Source organism: Pocillopora damicornis, chromosome 12 (genome assembly GCF_964200805.1).
Source record: "Pocillopora damicornis chromosome 12, jaPocDami1.2, whole genome shotgun sequence".
Lineage (NCBI taxonomy): Eukaryota > Metazoa > Cnidaria > Anthozoa > Scleractinia > Pocilloporidae > Pocillopora > Pocillopora damicornis.
Genome location: NC_142681.1, coordinates 8,560,456 through 8,575,698, shown reverse-complemented (window position 1 = coordinate 8,575,698; position 15,243 = coordinate 8,560,456). Strand labels below are relative to the sequence as shown.

Below are 15,243 nucleotides of genomic sequence, written 5' to 3'. Positions count from 1 at the left end.
GCTTTTCGGCTTGGCTAAATCTATATATTATGCTGGAGAGCTTGTTAGTAGTAGTCCATGGTTCGGCCGGATATGTTTGCTTGCCTTTTGACTGTGAGAACTCTGGGTATAGAATGGTTTCAACGCAAGGAGTCTTGAAACAGTTAAAAAAAACACCGTGGGCAGCTATGGAGGACTTTCCTGGTAAGTAACTGTGTTTTCTTCTCGATCCGTGCCTTATCCTTGCTAAAAAATAATAGGAAAGAAAACACAGTTACTTACCAAGAAAGTCCTCCATGGCTGCTCACGATGTTTAAAACCCCCTGCGTTGAAATTATTCTGTACCCAGAGTTCTCACGGTCAAACAGGCAAAATCCAGCCGAACCATGGACGCTGGAAATCATCGGCTACTACAGACAAGCTCTCCAGCATATTACTCTTTTCTCGAGACCACCGAAAATTATACTTTACAAATTCGGCGCAAAAATCAGGTTTGTTCAAGTCCCCGAGTCCCACGTCCCCGAGTCCCAGTCCTCACGTCTCAGTCTCACTTTTAGTCACAGCCCTAAATCCCTCATATGCGGTGAAACATGGTTTACCTACCAAACATGTCTGAGGCATCAGAAGGCTGCGCGTTAGAGGACAAAGCGAGTTGTACTCGAGTTTCTGCCGAGAATAACATAAGAAGGAGATTTGTGGGAACGAAGTCTAATGCTGGAAAGACGACTGAAAAACTCGTAGGTACAATGTAGTTGATATCGGCTCGTAATTCACTATGCACGTGCACACGTTTACGTCGAAGGAACAGAATTGTAATCGTTCCCACTCTCAAACCCATTTTTAACGCAATTTCTTCCTTTCTCTTCCTTTTTTTGTCGTATTCCTTTCCTTTAGGTGCACACGGTATAATTTTTACGTTCATGTCGTACTTTAATATGTATACTAAGCCCAATAAATGGATGAAAACTGAGTTTTTTTTTTTTGCTTGTTTTGGTTTGTTTTGTTTTAATTTCCTTGTCTGTAACCTGGCACTGTTACTTATAATTTGATATACTAGTCGAAATCCCCAGCCCTGGACCCAGTATACATGCCTAAGTCTCTGATCCCTGGGGGATAATATGGTAAGATTTCCGCTCAGCTCCATTCTTCATTATGCATACATATCTTGGATAACTGAAGGAAAACGATGGCGAAAACAATAGATTACCTTTGTTTTACAATTGTATGGGACTGTACGGAAATCTTGCTGAAAATATTCCGATCAAACTTTCTGTTCCTTGAGCAAATATTGTCAAGGGATTTAAAAAAAAAATAGTCACTGTTATTCAAGAAATAGGAGCAAATAAGAGAAGGGTTGTTCGTCAGATCCCAGATGAGATTGTCACCAATCTTGAGCTGCAAGATACTGTTAGGTAGGTAAATAATGAGAAACTTCACATGACCCTCGGTTCACTTGACCCTTTAACCCCATAAGTAACCAGGAAAGCATTTCTCCTTACAATATCAGTACAATATCAAGCAGACAAGTGATGAGAATGAAGAAAAATATCAATTAGGGGATTAATAGCTGATCCAATACCCAACTTCTCAGAACTGACATCAAAAGAATTGTTGGGCAGACAGTAAGGAGAATTACTAATGAGATCTTGGGAGTCAAAGGGTTTAAAAAGTAAGTTAATTACTTTCAAGCCCCTTTCAACTGATTTAGTTTTATAAAATCCAACTAGGTTCATCATTGGGATTTTCAGTCAGCAGACTGAGTGTGGAAATGTGACTTCTTTAAGTATAAATGTATTATAAGTTGCTCTACACAAACTTGAATCCTTTTCAGCATGTCATGATGTCACTGAGGCCTGTAGGATTGTTATTTAAGAATCAGATCTTATTTTTCAAGTTTATTTTAATTTTGCAGTCTGTGTACTAAATTAACCATCCTTGTCCAAACCTTTTTTTTTTGGCAACTTTTTTTTTACATGTATTTGAAATGTGAGGCATTTACAAAGAGTGTGTTCTAGTTAACTGTTATTTGTCTGGAATGGTCATCATCAAAAACAGGTCACAACAGTTTAACCAACTAGCTACAATTCATTTTCTATATATCAGATTTTGCACCAATAGAGATCAGGGTAAATATTGCTTTCTAACCGAGATAATTAATCCTTTTACAACAGTTACCTCCTAACTACAATTTTGAAATCTTCAAGTCAGTGTGGAGGAGTTAAGAAATAAATGTTGAAAGAGGTAAATAAGCCACATTAGTTGTTAATTTTTGTTTGTGTCTTGTTCTTATGCAACACACTTGACTCCACCTTATAATGCCTTTCTCCACCTGAGTGCAAAGAAAAAAAGATGAATTTCTCTGCCTGTCCCTGATTAACACAGCCTGACTTAACAAAGCAGCTGAAGAGATTCTTTAAGAATCGAAACCGCCGGTCCTGCTAGACGATATACTTCACTTTCAGTTTTACCTGAAAAAGATGTCAGCTTTTGAAACACTATTGCGGCCACCAAAAACGCCAGACTACCGTCCAAATCTGGACGAGGCGATGGAATTAACGTACACTGATCCGAACCTAGAATCATACCCAGAGGATAGCCCTCCAGCATCACAACTCGAGCCAAGGCATAAAGCTGAATTAGCCAAACAACGCAGCAACGAAGGTCTACGCCTTCAAAAAGAAAGCCGTCAAAAAGAAAACCTTCCGAGGAATAGCCGATCCACGCGGCAGCCAAGGAAGAGGAAACATGAAGACACCATCAGCGCTATCCAGTTCAAGAAGCAAAAAACTGAAACCTCCATTTTAAAACTGGAGAGACACTTACAACAAAAGACTTGCCCTAAGTCGCTTCAATACAAGGCGAAGGCAAACGTCACGCCTGGCGAAATCTTTCGACAGGAAATAAGCGCTATTAAAAGTCACGCCGAAGAACAATACGTTAGCGCCCTAGTGCGCTTCCATCAGCGTAGACTTGTTAGTCACAAGAACAAACTTGAAAAGGCTAATATTGCCAAGTCTCGATCACAATACAATGTAAATACACGTGAAAGATCACGTTCGCCCTTGAGGAACACTGTAAATACTGATGTCGACAGGATAGACAAAATAGAAAATCAGCCTTCAGAGCTGAAAGACCTTATATGTACACGCTTTCAGAGTGATAATAAACATGTTGAAAAGTATAACAGTGTCATCTCTGAAAAATCAGTCGCCAAACCCACTGCAGCAAAAAGGCTATCCAAGAATAATAAACGCAAAAAGCGTAGAAAAAATACACTACACAAGCGAGTGACTACAGAAAGGGAGAAAAATGAAAAATACCTTAAAAACCTTTCAGACAATACATTAACTGATCACCAAGTCAGTGTGTTAGCAAAAGGGCTTAGATTTATTGAAACACCCGTGACAAATGAAAATAAGATCAGGCAACAATTGTTGCGTTACTTCGCACAATTCGCTAGGCGAATGAGACTTAGATATGTATTCCACGGGAATGACAAGGAACCACATCCTTTCCACGTCAAATCAAACTGGATACCACCAGTACAACCTTCTACTGCCCTTGAACGCTACTTCGAAAATATCAAGTTAAGCCTTGCTGAAATAGAAATAACAAAGCCAAAACACAACCTGTCATACAACGAACACAAAGCAGTCAAAGAACTGCAAAACAATACTGCCATCAACCTTAAACGTGCTGACAAAGGCACCACAACAGTGATTCTCAACAAGAGGGACAAAATTCAAGAGGCCCAGGTTCAGCTCGGCAACAGAGACCACTACCGACCTCTTGAAAACCCCATGGTCACTGACACATTAAAAAAAGTTAATGAGCTTATTGCTCAACTGCACAATGGCAAACATATAGACGATATGACAAAAAAGTGGCTTTCACAGACTCCCAATCCGCCCAGAATACCGATTTTCTACACTTTAACAAAAATCCACAAACCTTTGCCAGTGGGTAGACCGATTATATCGGGCTGCGAAGGACCAACTGAAAGCATATCATCCTTTGTGGATCATTTATTACAGCCTATTGCTCAAAAGCAAACATCGTATCTCAAAGATACGACTGATTTCATCAACTTTATAGAGAAAACGCAAGTGTCAAATGACACTATTTTAGTATCAATGGATGTAACAAGCTTGTACACAAACATCCCACAAGAAGAGGGTATCACAATAGTATGCCAAGCATACGAAAAATACCACAATAACAGCCCTCCCATTCCGTCCCACTACTTAAAACAAATGCTCGGGCTTATACTGAAAGAAAATTCGTTCCAGTTCAACGGAGTAAACTATCTCCAATGTTTTGGAATTGCCATGGGAACACGAATGGCGGTTGCTTTCGCCAATCTCTTTATGGCAGAAATTGAAACAAAACTGCTTCACCAAAGCAGTATCAAGCCGAGAGTATGGAAGCGTTACATTGACGACGTTTTCTCCCTGTGGGATGTTCGTAAACAAGACATTGATCTATTCATAGAACAAGCTAACACGTTCCATCCAACTATAAAAGTCACGGCTGAAATCTCAGAGACTGAAATCACATTCTTAGACACGGTTGTCTACAAAGGTGAAAGATTCCAAAACGAAGCTATCCTCGACGTCAAAACTCACTACAAACCGACCGAGACCTTTCAATATACACACTATTCATCTTGCCACCCGCCAGGTGTTAAGAAAGGCTTTATTAAAGGAGAAGCTATCAGACTTCTAAGAACAAACTCCTCGGAAAGAAATTTCCAGGAGGCCATGTGTAACTTCAAAACACGACTTGAAGCACGTGGTTACCCAAAAAGCCTAATTGAAAAAACGTTATCTGAGGTCTCGTTTGCCGCAAGGCAGTCGACACTTAAAAAACAAACCAAAAAAGCTAAAGGCAAAATATTGCCTTTTGTCACAGCAATACCACCCAGGGGTTAAAAATTTAAAACAAATACTGATGCAAGAATGGAACCTCATCCAAAATCAGCCTCTGCTGAAAACAATTTATAAAACGCCTCCGATTATATCATACAAAAGAGGTAAATCGCTCAAAGACATACTCGTCAGAGCGAAGCTTTAATTAAAGGCTTTTGCGTCGCAAACGTAAAACCACACAGGGGAGTCTGTGTAGGCCTGTGTATGACCTTTTCACTCCATTAGGATTTCGTTAAGTTTAGAAAGCATAATTCCAGACCTGCTGTTTAAGACAAACAGTTTTCTGCCGTATCTTTCCGCACTTATGTGGACGGAGATATGACGATAAGAGTTGAAAAGAAGCGTATAGATGTCGATGTAAAACTGTCGCAGTACTGAATTAAATTGGTCTTTTCTATTTTGATCGGTGCTATTTAGCAAAATCAAACATTCCCTGGATATCTCGATGGCTTTCTGAATGCGATCTGAGTTGAGCAGGAACAGGGCAACAAGTAAGGCGATGCTCATGAAAGCTATCATGGCTTATGCTGTTAGGTTTCCATTACCATCCTCTCTTGTTATCAGGGAAACATTATTTTTAGTAACACAATACTAAACGAGTTGATAATCTAGATTCATAACGAGTCACTACAAACAGGAACACACATGTTAAGTTACAAAAACGGGCTGGGTCTCTTACACCTGGAAACTTTTTGTCACGAACTGTAAGTGTTGGAATTCACAATATCGACTTAAAACAAAAAATAAGTAAAGAAGAGGATAATTACATCAACGGATCACATTTGGTGAAACTTGTGAAATTTATTTGACCTGCACAGTTTTTTTTTTTTTAAACGGACTATGTGACTGTCACGCTGTGAAAGTCAACTGTTATTTAAGTGATTTTTTATCTAACTGTTTCGTTTGTTCATCTTATCTAGTAAAAAAAAAAAGGCCCATGATTGGGTTTGATTAATGTTCGTGTGTCGGGGGGTCTTGTCATCAATTAGGGGGTTTTTGAAAGGTCGCAGGTTTCTTAAAAAATTAAGAAGGATTGATAAACCTTTAACTGTAACGTTCTAGAACATTTGAAAATGCTCCTCTAACAGTTTATCACCAAGTAATGAGCTCACTTATCTAAATTATATGGCTGAAAACGAATTTATTCGTAACTGATGAGGATGATTGCCAAGATTTGAGGTAACAATGATTTGATCAACTCGGTTTGTCACCTTTCATTTTACTTAAGTTGTGATTTTTGCACAACATGACATGACCTTAAAGTCACAGGACAAAGATAAACAAATCAGCATTAATTTTAACTTCTGCTATGAGAACTTTTCCCATGCATAGTTTCTATAAACAACATTAATCAACGGGTTAAGTTTATAGAGAAACTTTTGTGGGGTATTGCAAAATAATTTGGCTTTACCAGCTGAGTTGACTATGTAGATTGGCCATCGTAAAGAGTTTCTGAAGCAGACGTTTCGAGCGTTATCACTTCGTTAGAGCATTTGATAATCTTGGGGAATCAATGATGTTGTATTGCCAGTATTCCGCAAAGAAACTTGCAAAGAATGGTATGCAGTATCATTTTAAAACTTCGTTTTCCATCTGCATTTCTACCGGCCGTCAGAATGTATTTACAATAAAGCCTCAAGGGATCAAGCTACAAGCATTCAAATTTTAAGCGTTTCAATTCTTAGGCTAACAAGAGAGATAACCTTTTAACACAGCTGTCCGAAAGATATCCTGACATTCCGCATTATGGCATGGAACATTTGAAAATATTGTTGTAGCAAGCTATTACCAAGTAACGAGCTTACTTATCAGATGAATGTTACTGGAAACGAATATGTCCTTAGTTGATGAGAATGATGAGCAATATGTGAGGCCACAGAGGTTTGACGAACTCCGGCTTTGTGACGAATTCATTTCATCCGGTGGCGATTTTTGCACAACATAACATCACTTAATACTCACAGGACAGGATTTTAGTTAAATACCACCAGAAAAATCTCTTGATTTTTGACCAAAGTTGTTTGGGTTTATTGTATAGCCTAACAAAGCAATCGAACAAAGTTAATGGTGGAGGTTCGCAGCCTACATCCATCTGAAAAGTAAGCTTTCTGCTCAATAACACTACGACGAGATTATAGGAAATCAGTCAAGTAACGGTCTGTTCCTCACAGAAAATACATTATCTTCCTTCGTGAGCTTTAAGCGTCATAGGCTGACTTATCTTCTTACACAAGACTTTGTAGACCATGTGTACCACTAGACTGACACAGCTTCCGTGTTGAAGTACATCAACTTTGTTAACTTGCAGCTCAGCGAAGCGTAGAAGTGCTCTTAGTTGTGAGTATGATATGTAAATGTAACTCACTTACTCACTAAGTCACTCAGTGAAGGCATTGTCGTAAATAAATTACTTTGATCTAGTTTTTTGGTTCATTCATCTCGTTGCGTGATGTAAAAGAAACAGTTTGCTCATAGGTTGAATCATATTCTCACAGATTTCAGTCCTTCATCTTTTTGAGAGTAAATATTAAAAGCGAAAATTATTTATGCATAGCCTCTGTGTTGGAGCAGTCTGAAGATTAGTGACAAGTCTTACAAACTTTAAAGCGAACTTGAAGATTATCTGCAAATAGGCTAAAGGAATGACAATGGAATTAATTGTAGTTTTAAAACAGCTACGATTGAAATATTAAAAGCAATTTTAAGAAAGCTTATACAAGGTAGAAACAAATAAATATCAATTCAAAATGACAAAAAACATTTTTTTTTTTTCAAATGTCGGACAGTTTTGGTTTTAAAATTTTTTTCACATTTTCCTCAAGTGATAGACATTTATACCTGACTTGAAGTACACTCGTGTTTGAAATTCCTTTGATATCGAGCTCAGAGGTCTTTTGAAAACTGTCAATTTGTAGCAGGATTTTGTGATGGAACTTAACTTTTGATCTCTCTAATCGCGTGAGAAAACTCAGAAAATTTCTCTCCCCAGTCTCTTAACTTTCTTAAGGCAGTTAATTAAGCCGGAAACAGAAAAGAAATGGGAAAGGGGCCCCTTCTTTTTTGAAAAGGAAGTTAATTGATTTTTAGAAAATAAACCTGACTCGCTGATTTATGTTTAGGGCATAATTTGCTTTGATTAAGAAAAAAGAAGACAGTAAAATAATGTACAATCAGCCCTGGAAAATCCATGAAAATCAAAAGGAATCAGAAAGGAATAAATAATAATAATTATTATTAATAATAATAATTAATAATCTACAGTATGAGTTCTAGTTTCACCATTCTCACCATTTTTGTACCAACTGTCAAAACGTATTTGCAATGAAGACCCTTAGGATCACACTATTCATGAGTAATACAAGAATAATTAATGAGAAATTCCCTCTTGTTTTGAGTCTTGAGAGGTATTCGACAGTTTGAGTAATCTACCGTCCACAGTGTAGGCCAGGCCAAAGATGGACTTTATTTCTCTTCTTTTTTTTTATACTGGAAGTTCCTTTGTTCGGTTTTATCGAAACATCGTTCTTTTAGTTCATTACCGTTTTGTTAAAGTGCAAAAGAGTTTGATCACAGATTGAATACTGACTCGAAGTTAGGATTCAACGAGTTTTAAGCATTCAAATTTTTATCCTAATATGAAAGATTAACTTTTCACTACAGTATACTGAGAAATTTCCTTACATTCCGCAATATGGCAACAATTGCAAAGATTGTTCATTTTACCAGTAATGAGTACATTTATCAGACGAATATCCCTGAAAACGAATATTTTCATAGTGGATGAGGATCGACGATCAGATGTGAGACCACAGAGGTTTCACGTGGTCGCTTTTTAACGAATCCATATCACTTTGGTGGCGAATTTTGCACAACGTTACCCTACCTAATAGTCACAGAACAAAGATTATCCGAGAAAACAGGACTGATTCATTGTAGGTTTTGCCATTAATTAAAACGATACTTATGCAAAATTACTCTATCAACAATATACCATTACTATTTACTGAGTACATGACAGAACACTGGACTTCCTTCTACTTGCACTCACCAAGTTGTCGACTTGGTGGTTGATGCTCATTTAGGTGTAGAACACTGTTGGGAATCAGTAGCTTTGATCTCGTTTTTTATGACCCGAACAGAACTTTTGGTTTTACTAATCACGAGAGGAAACTCGAAAAATGTTTCTCCTCAGTCTCACTTAGTTTCACTTTTCTTAGTTTTCCCTTTTTTTTTTTATCTCGGCCGTCAAAACGTACATATAATGAAACTCCTTAGGATCAAGCATCCTTATTTCTTGTTTATGAATAATGTAAGACATTAAACTGCTAAGGCGTTTGTTTGGCTTTTCTTGAGAAGTATTTAACAATTTCTATGACGTGGTACAGGCCGAACAGTGGTAGAAGCCGAACACGGACTTAGGTGCTCTCTTTTTTCGAACTGGAGGTTCCTTTGCACGATTTTATCTGAAAATCATTCTTCATCGTGTCATGAACGAGCGAGAGAGAGATGATCGCAGATGTAAATCAGTGGTGACCATATATTGAGTACTGACTCACAGTAGTATTCAGTAAGTTTTAAGTGCTAACAGTCTTAGACCAACACGAAAGATACACCTTAATATTACAGCGTTCTGGAAACTTTCCTGACATTCTGCAATATGGCAACATGTGAAAAATTGTTCTAGCAGTTTATTGCCAAGTAATGAGCTTACTTATCAAACCAATGTCGCTGAAAACGAACCTTTTTGTAGCTAATGAGGATGATTGGTAAGATGCGAAGCCACAAAGGTTTAACAAAGTCGCTTTGAAATAAATTCATTTCCAGTCTTCGGTTGCGATTTTTGCATAACATTACATGAGTTGACAGGCACAGGACAGAGATTAACAAAACAGCATTCAATTTAGCCTTTGTCATCAAAACGTTACTCATGCAAGCTACTCCTAATAATAATAGACTATTGGTAATTAGTGTGTAGAAGATGGAAAGCTGTATACCCCTGTATTAAACACTTCTACTTGTACTTACCAAGTTGTTGACTTCGTAGCGGATACTTCTGAAAGTGAAAAGAAAAAAAACAATGACGGACATTCGGGACTTTCCCTACATTCCAAAACTACCGCAGTCGAGCAACAATTACTGTGATTGTTTTGTTATTCTGATGAGAACGCAAACGTTTATAACATCCTGAGGATATGTTTTTAGATGTTAAAACCATTCTGTACGGTTGTTTCTTTTTAAACACCTCAAATCGTTTGTTTGTAAACCTTTAGCTGACATTTTTATATAAATCTAATTCACAAAGGTTTGCCTGATGGCCGGCATGTTAACTTTGCCTTTGAAGTAATGATCAACTTCCTTCAGTTCCTCACAGAGAATTATAACATCTTTCTCCGTGAGCACGCGATGTCATAGACTGACCTCTCTTCTATAAGCGGTTTCTCAAATTAAACAATGTTCAACAATCTTAGCTAATGAAGTTGAAATACACCGTATAAAGCCATAAAGGTTTGAAGAACACAATTTAACGGTGGAGATATGAAGCATCCGTTCAACGGAAAAGTATGCTTATACTATATGTAAGTAATAACAGTGAATTTAAGCAATATTCCATTCACGCTAGCAAAACACGTTTAGTTAAACCAAGTTTAACTTGATAAAAATCAAAAACAGAGAACTGAAGAAATGAATTTTCCATTGGTTTCAAGTAAGTCACTGACTTTTTATTTCAAATGTGCTGTTAAATTTTAAGTCGACAAACATCGGTTTAAGCAGTCCCTATGAAGAAAACAATATTCAACCTTGTTTAACAAAACAACTATAAAACATGTTTAAGCTTTGATGTCAATGGGCTATAAGTTTCAGTTTTTATAAGAAATTAAAATATCTGTCTTCTGAGCGCGTAGCATCGTGATTTATCTTCTTATGCAAGACTCTGACGCTTTAACAGACAAACCTTAAGAAAATCATATACCGTAGAACCCACCGCTGGTAACCAAAGATTTAAGTGAAGGGTATCTCAAACATGAAACGCTTATGTACAAGAAGTACAAGAAGAAAACGGAAATTCAATTCGAATCTACCGCGATCTCTGAATCGTTCGTTGAATCCTCCAAAAACTAGCTGATGCAGATCAAAGCCACTGGAAAACCGCGTAATGAAGCACTACCGATTTCCTATGATATCAGTGAGGGACAGTCCACAACATAAATAGAGGTCTGATTTTAGTTTCATGGTCATCAATTTCTCAAATTGAACGATACTCGATAACCTTAGTTAATGAGGATAGATCACATGGTACAAACCCACAGAGATTTGAAATAGTCGCCATAGAACGAATTTATTTCACTGTGGTGACGATTCAATCGCGCCACCAACGCCCTAATGAAGGGCTGACGCTCGAAACGTGACATAACTACATATTGCAAAAACAAAGATCGAAAAAGCAGTTACTGGGCTTTGCCATAACAGCCTTACCTCTCTACAGTTACTAAAATATAACCAGCCCGATGAAAACTGAGTGACTGGAAAAGATTTTCAATCGCACTTACCAAGATGTTGACAATGTGGTTGATGCTTTGAAAATGAAACAACAAAAATAATAAGTTACATTTCATTCTTTTCCTAACTTTCCGAACTTCCGCTGTCACAGTGGTTTGAGTATCCAGATTACTTGCGTTTTAGGTTATTACCTTGCCCCCCCCCCCCCTCCCCCCTTCTGGGCTAATCGAAATAAAAAAGAAAAGTTTTAATTGCATAATTTTTTTGTGCTCGTTTGCCCATCTATCGCGTCCTATTTAGGTTAGAATTTTCAACAGTTAGTGGATGTATGTTAAAATGCATATTGACTGAATTTGGTGGGGCCAGGCGGGAAAATATTTGGGGAACATATTATTAGGGAACATCAGGCTTTGGCACTTACCCCTTTGAAAGGTTTGATTTTCATCACAAGATCGATCACAGTACAAACTATGTTTTTTTCGTTAAACGGTAAGCTATCTTTGGGTGATAATCGACTCATTGTCTTCGTAAACGTTTCATTTTCTAGCGGGTGGGATTTGCGTGATCGAAGCCAAAGATACTAAAAAAACCAAGTGACTGTATTTCGGTTTGGCACGTCACACTTTTATAACTAATGATGGATTTGAGCATCCAAAAATGAAACATTTTACCCTGTTTAATGGGGAACGTCCTGCTTCAATGTTCATCGCTTTTGGAACGGTTGGATTTACTTCTCAAGATGGATCAGATCGAGAGTACAACGAAAGTTCTGTCTTTAAACGGTAAGCTATCTGTGCACGAAAACTGACCCGTTGTACTCATGCACTTTGCGGATGTGATTTGCGTGGTCGAAGACAAAAATAGTAACTGTTATAATAGATAAAAAACAAACAAACAAAAAACCGGACAGAGTGGATCGGTAATTTGCTCGAAAATAACCACATCGCAGGTCTTACCTTTGACGGCGTTAATACAGTGAATGAACTATGGCAACAGGCAAATGACATCAAAGATAGGAGGTGGCTTGACTTTAAGTAATAATCAATAGTTATACTTTTGAAATGAACTGGACTACACTTACATTGTAGGATCCGTGCATCCGGAAGGCACTCCTGAAAACTCCCATAGGCAATTCGCGCTGCTTTAACCTTTTTGTCTTTTGTTTTCCTCAGACGATTGCAAGAAACTTACAACTTGAGGGCACTAACACCGAGCGATCATTTGAAAGATGAAAATTACATATGGCTCAGTTTCTTCCTTGTCTTCGAAAAATAACAAATAATTGTAAGCTTGACATTCTTGCTTCCCGTTTAATTTAATATTGATGTCAGGACATTTAATCGAGGGGGGTGCTTATTATTCCGCTATATTTCAAGCTTAAAAAATTGCAAATAAAGTGGCAATAGAAACAGGTTTTCGTTGTATCCCTACTGTTTAAGAAAGTGAAAGAGGAGGAGGCGCTTTTTCGAGAGGGGCGCTTGTTTAACATTATGGCCTAAGGGGTGGACGGTTATTGGGGGAAGGCGCTTACAGTTGAGTACATACGATATGAACAAAAGGGAGGGCGAGAGGAATAAAAGTGAAAGAAAAAAGACGTAACCAAACTTGAATAGGGACTTCGATAGCAGGCCACCTCGTCCTATAAATGATTGCACGCGTTTCTTTTACTGAGCCATTCGTATGCTATGATGTGAAAGTATACGATACGCAGCGCAATACCAGAGAATTACCTGACTTCATACGAAACAAACGCCGATTTTTAGTTCAATTTGTTAATTTGTTAATTTGTTGATCTGTTTGACGAGATCGTCTGTAACCCCACCCACAATCTCCATAGCCTCCTCCCCCAAAGGAAGAGTTGTAAATATGCACTGAGACGCAAAAGTGATTTCACTCTCCCCCTATGTAAAACCGAGCGTTTGAAGAACAGTTTTATTTTTAGCCATGTCTATAAGATGTAGATGATTTTTCTTATTTTCTCTTTGTTATCATCAGTATTTGTAAATATCCCGTAATTCAGCCAATGGCTGCAATGGTGTTTAATAAAGTATCTTATTCTTTATTCCTAATCGCATGAAAGATCCTCAGATTTCAGCCCCAAGCTTTTCCTTGAATACTGAGTAACAAAGCGGCATCTTACAATCTCCCTACAATAAGTAAACCTCAGCCAGCCCCTTTTATCCTAATACTGTTTAAAATAGAGCGGCACACCTTTGTCCAATCAGATCTTCGACGAAGGTTAGACGGTGGTGGCCGAGAATAGTTGGGTGGACTGTGCCAGAAAGAACTCACCGAGATAAGGTAGTCACGACACATTTTGCTGTCCTCGTTTTTCATGTCTTTATGTTTGCTTTAAATGCATACTTTAATTTTCTTCCGATAAACGTGCTGAGTAATAACACTCTTAAAACTTTACGTGAATCCGTATGCCTTTGGAGATCCGATCACTTTCTTTGTTTTGGGTCACGGGAGATTGGGCGTGTCCCTATGTCATCAACGGTACCTATTTCCTTTCTAAACGTCGAGTTATAGCAAACTAAATTTTACCTTGCAACGGCTTCAAATGATAGTAGGCCCTCAACCCTTTAAGTATTCTCCTTACTGTCTGCCATATAGTTCTTACGATGTTAGTTTGGAGAATTTGATATTGGATCAACTAATAATCCCCTAATTAACATTATTCTTTATTCTCATCATTTGTCTACTTGAAATTGTATTGATATTGTAAAGAGAAATTGTCTTGGTCACTCGTAGGAGTGAAAGGGTTAAAGTGCATTTCAATTATCAGTTCTGCAAATTTTGTAAATAAATGTAATAAATTATGAGGAAGGCTTATCCTTTGTTCACATGGGCAAGGTTCATTCTGTATCCTGCCCTCTTCCTACGCCTGATCGATTCGTCGTCGTTCAAATGACCTGATGTATCTGATCAAACTATCTATCGTTGGGACGGTTGTTAGAACTTTGAAGCCCTTTTCTTTCCAGTTGTAACGCAAATTTCCTCTTCGTTTGAGAGGACTACAAAAGTGTGCTTTAATCAAGGATGGAGCGAAAGGAAGGAAATGCCACCTTCCATAATTTTGGCGTTCAGCCTGACAAGAAAGACGCCATTTACCCTACGGCTACACTGACCAGTCAGTTTACACAAACCAGACCTAGTACTGACGACAACTATTCCTTCGACTCTGGTGATGACATCCGCTCAGGTTGTCGAACACCAGTCACTACTACACAGTGCACAACAGTTCTTCTCAGGACTACACTAACCACGACGGTCGAACTACACGATCACATGTTACCCTCGGGTTCAACCAATTTACTGTATTTTAAATTACTGTTAGTATTTCCTCGAATAAGCGCCCACGCTCTAACAAGCACTCTCTCCCGAAAAAAGCGCTCACCCCTTAGGCCATAAAGTCAAACCGACGCCCCCACCCTCCTCTCTCACTTTCTTAAGTAGTAGGAATACAAGGAAAACCTGTTTCTATTAAGTGTCAATCGTCTATTTGCTACGTATTTTTGTCATTTCAATCCGTGTTCGCGATAATGAAGCCATCAAGAGGTCTTCCTGCACGAATGGAAAGCCGCCATAATTTATGGCTTACAAGATCAATTTTCAAACCAAGGAATGAGCGAAAGACAGCTTTAGGATTTGGCAGGAAAACTAGCAGCGAGTTCGCAGTAGCCCTGATACACAGCATTTCGGAGTAAAGTCAAACAGGAAGCTCCTCTCGGCATTTCGGTGACCGTCAGACGAGGAAACGTTTACAATCGATCGCGAGCATAATCCTACGTAAGTTATGAGTGACCTTTCTCTCCCAGTGAAATCAAATTCAGAG

General features: G+C 38.2%; 1 long non-coding RNA gene and 1 pseudogene across 1 annotated transcript; both read left to right on the top strand.

Annotated features, from left to right (window-relative positions):
- The first annotated feature begins 2,339 nt into the window (after nucleotides 1-2,339).
- LOC149036348 (uncharacterized) lies at nucleotides 2,340-5,149 on the top strand (annotated as a pseudogene).
- A 6,903-nt stretch (nucleotides 5,150-12,052) lies between these two features.
- LOC149036347 (uncharacterized) lies at nucleotides 12,053-12,813 on the top strand. Its single transcript, XR_016181806.1, has 2 exons — nucleotides 12,053-12,187; nucleotides 12,578-12,813. It is a non-coding gene; the product is annotated as an uncharacterized LOC149036347 (long non-coding RNA).
- The last annotated feature ends 2,430 nt before the right edge of the window (nucleotides 12,814-15,243 follow it).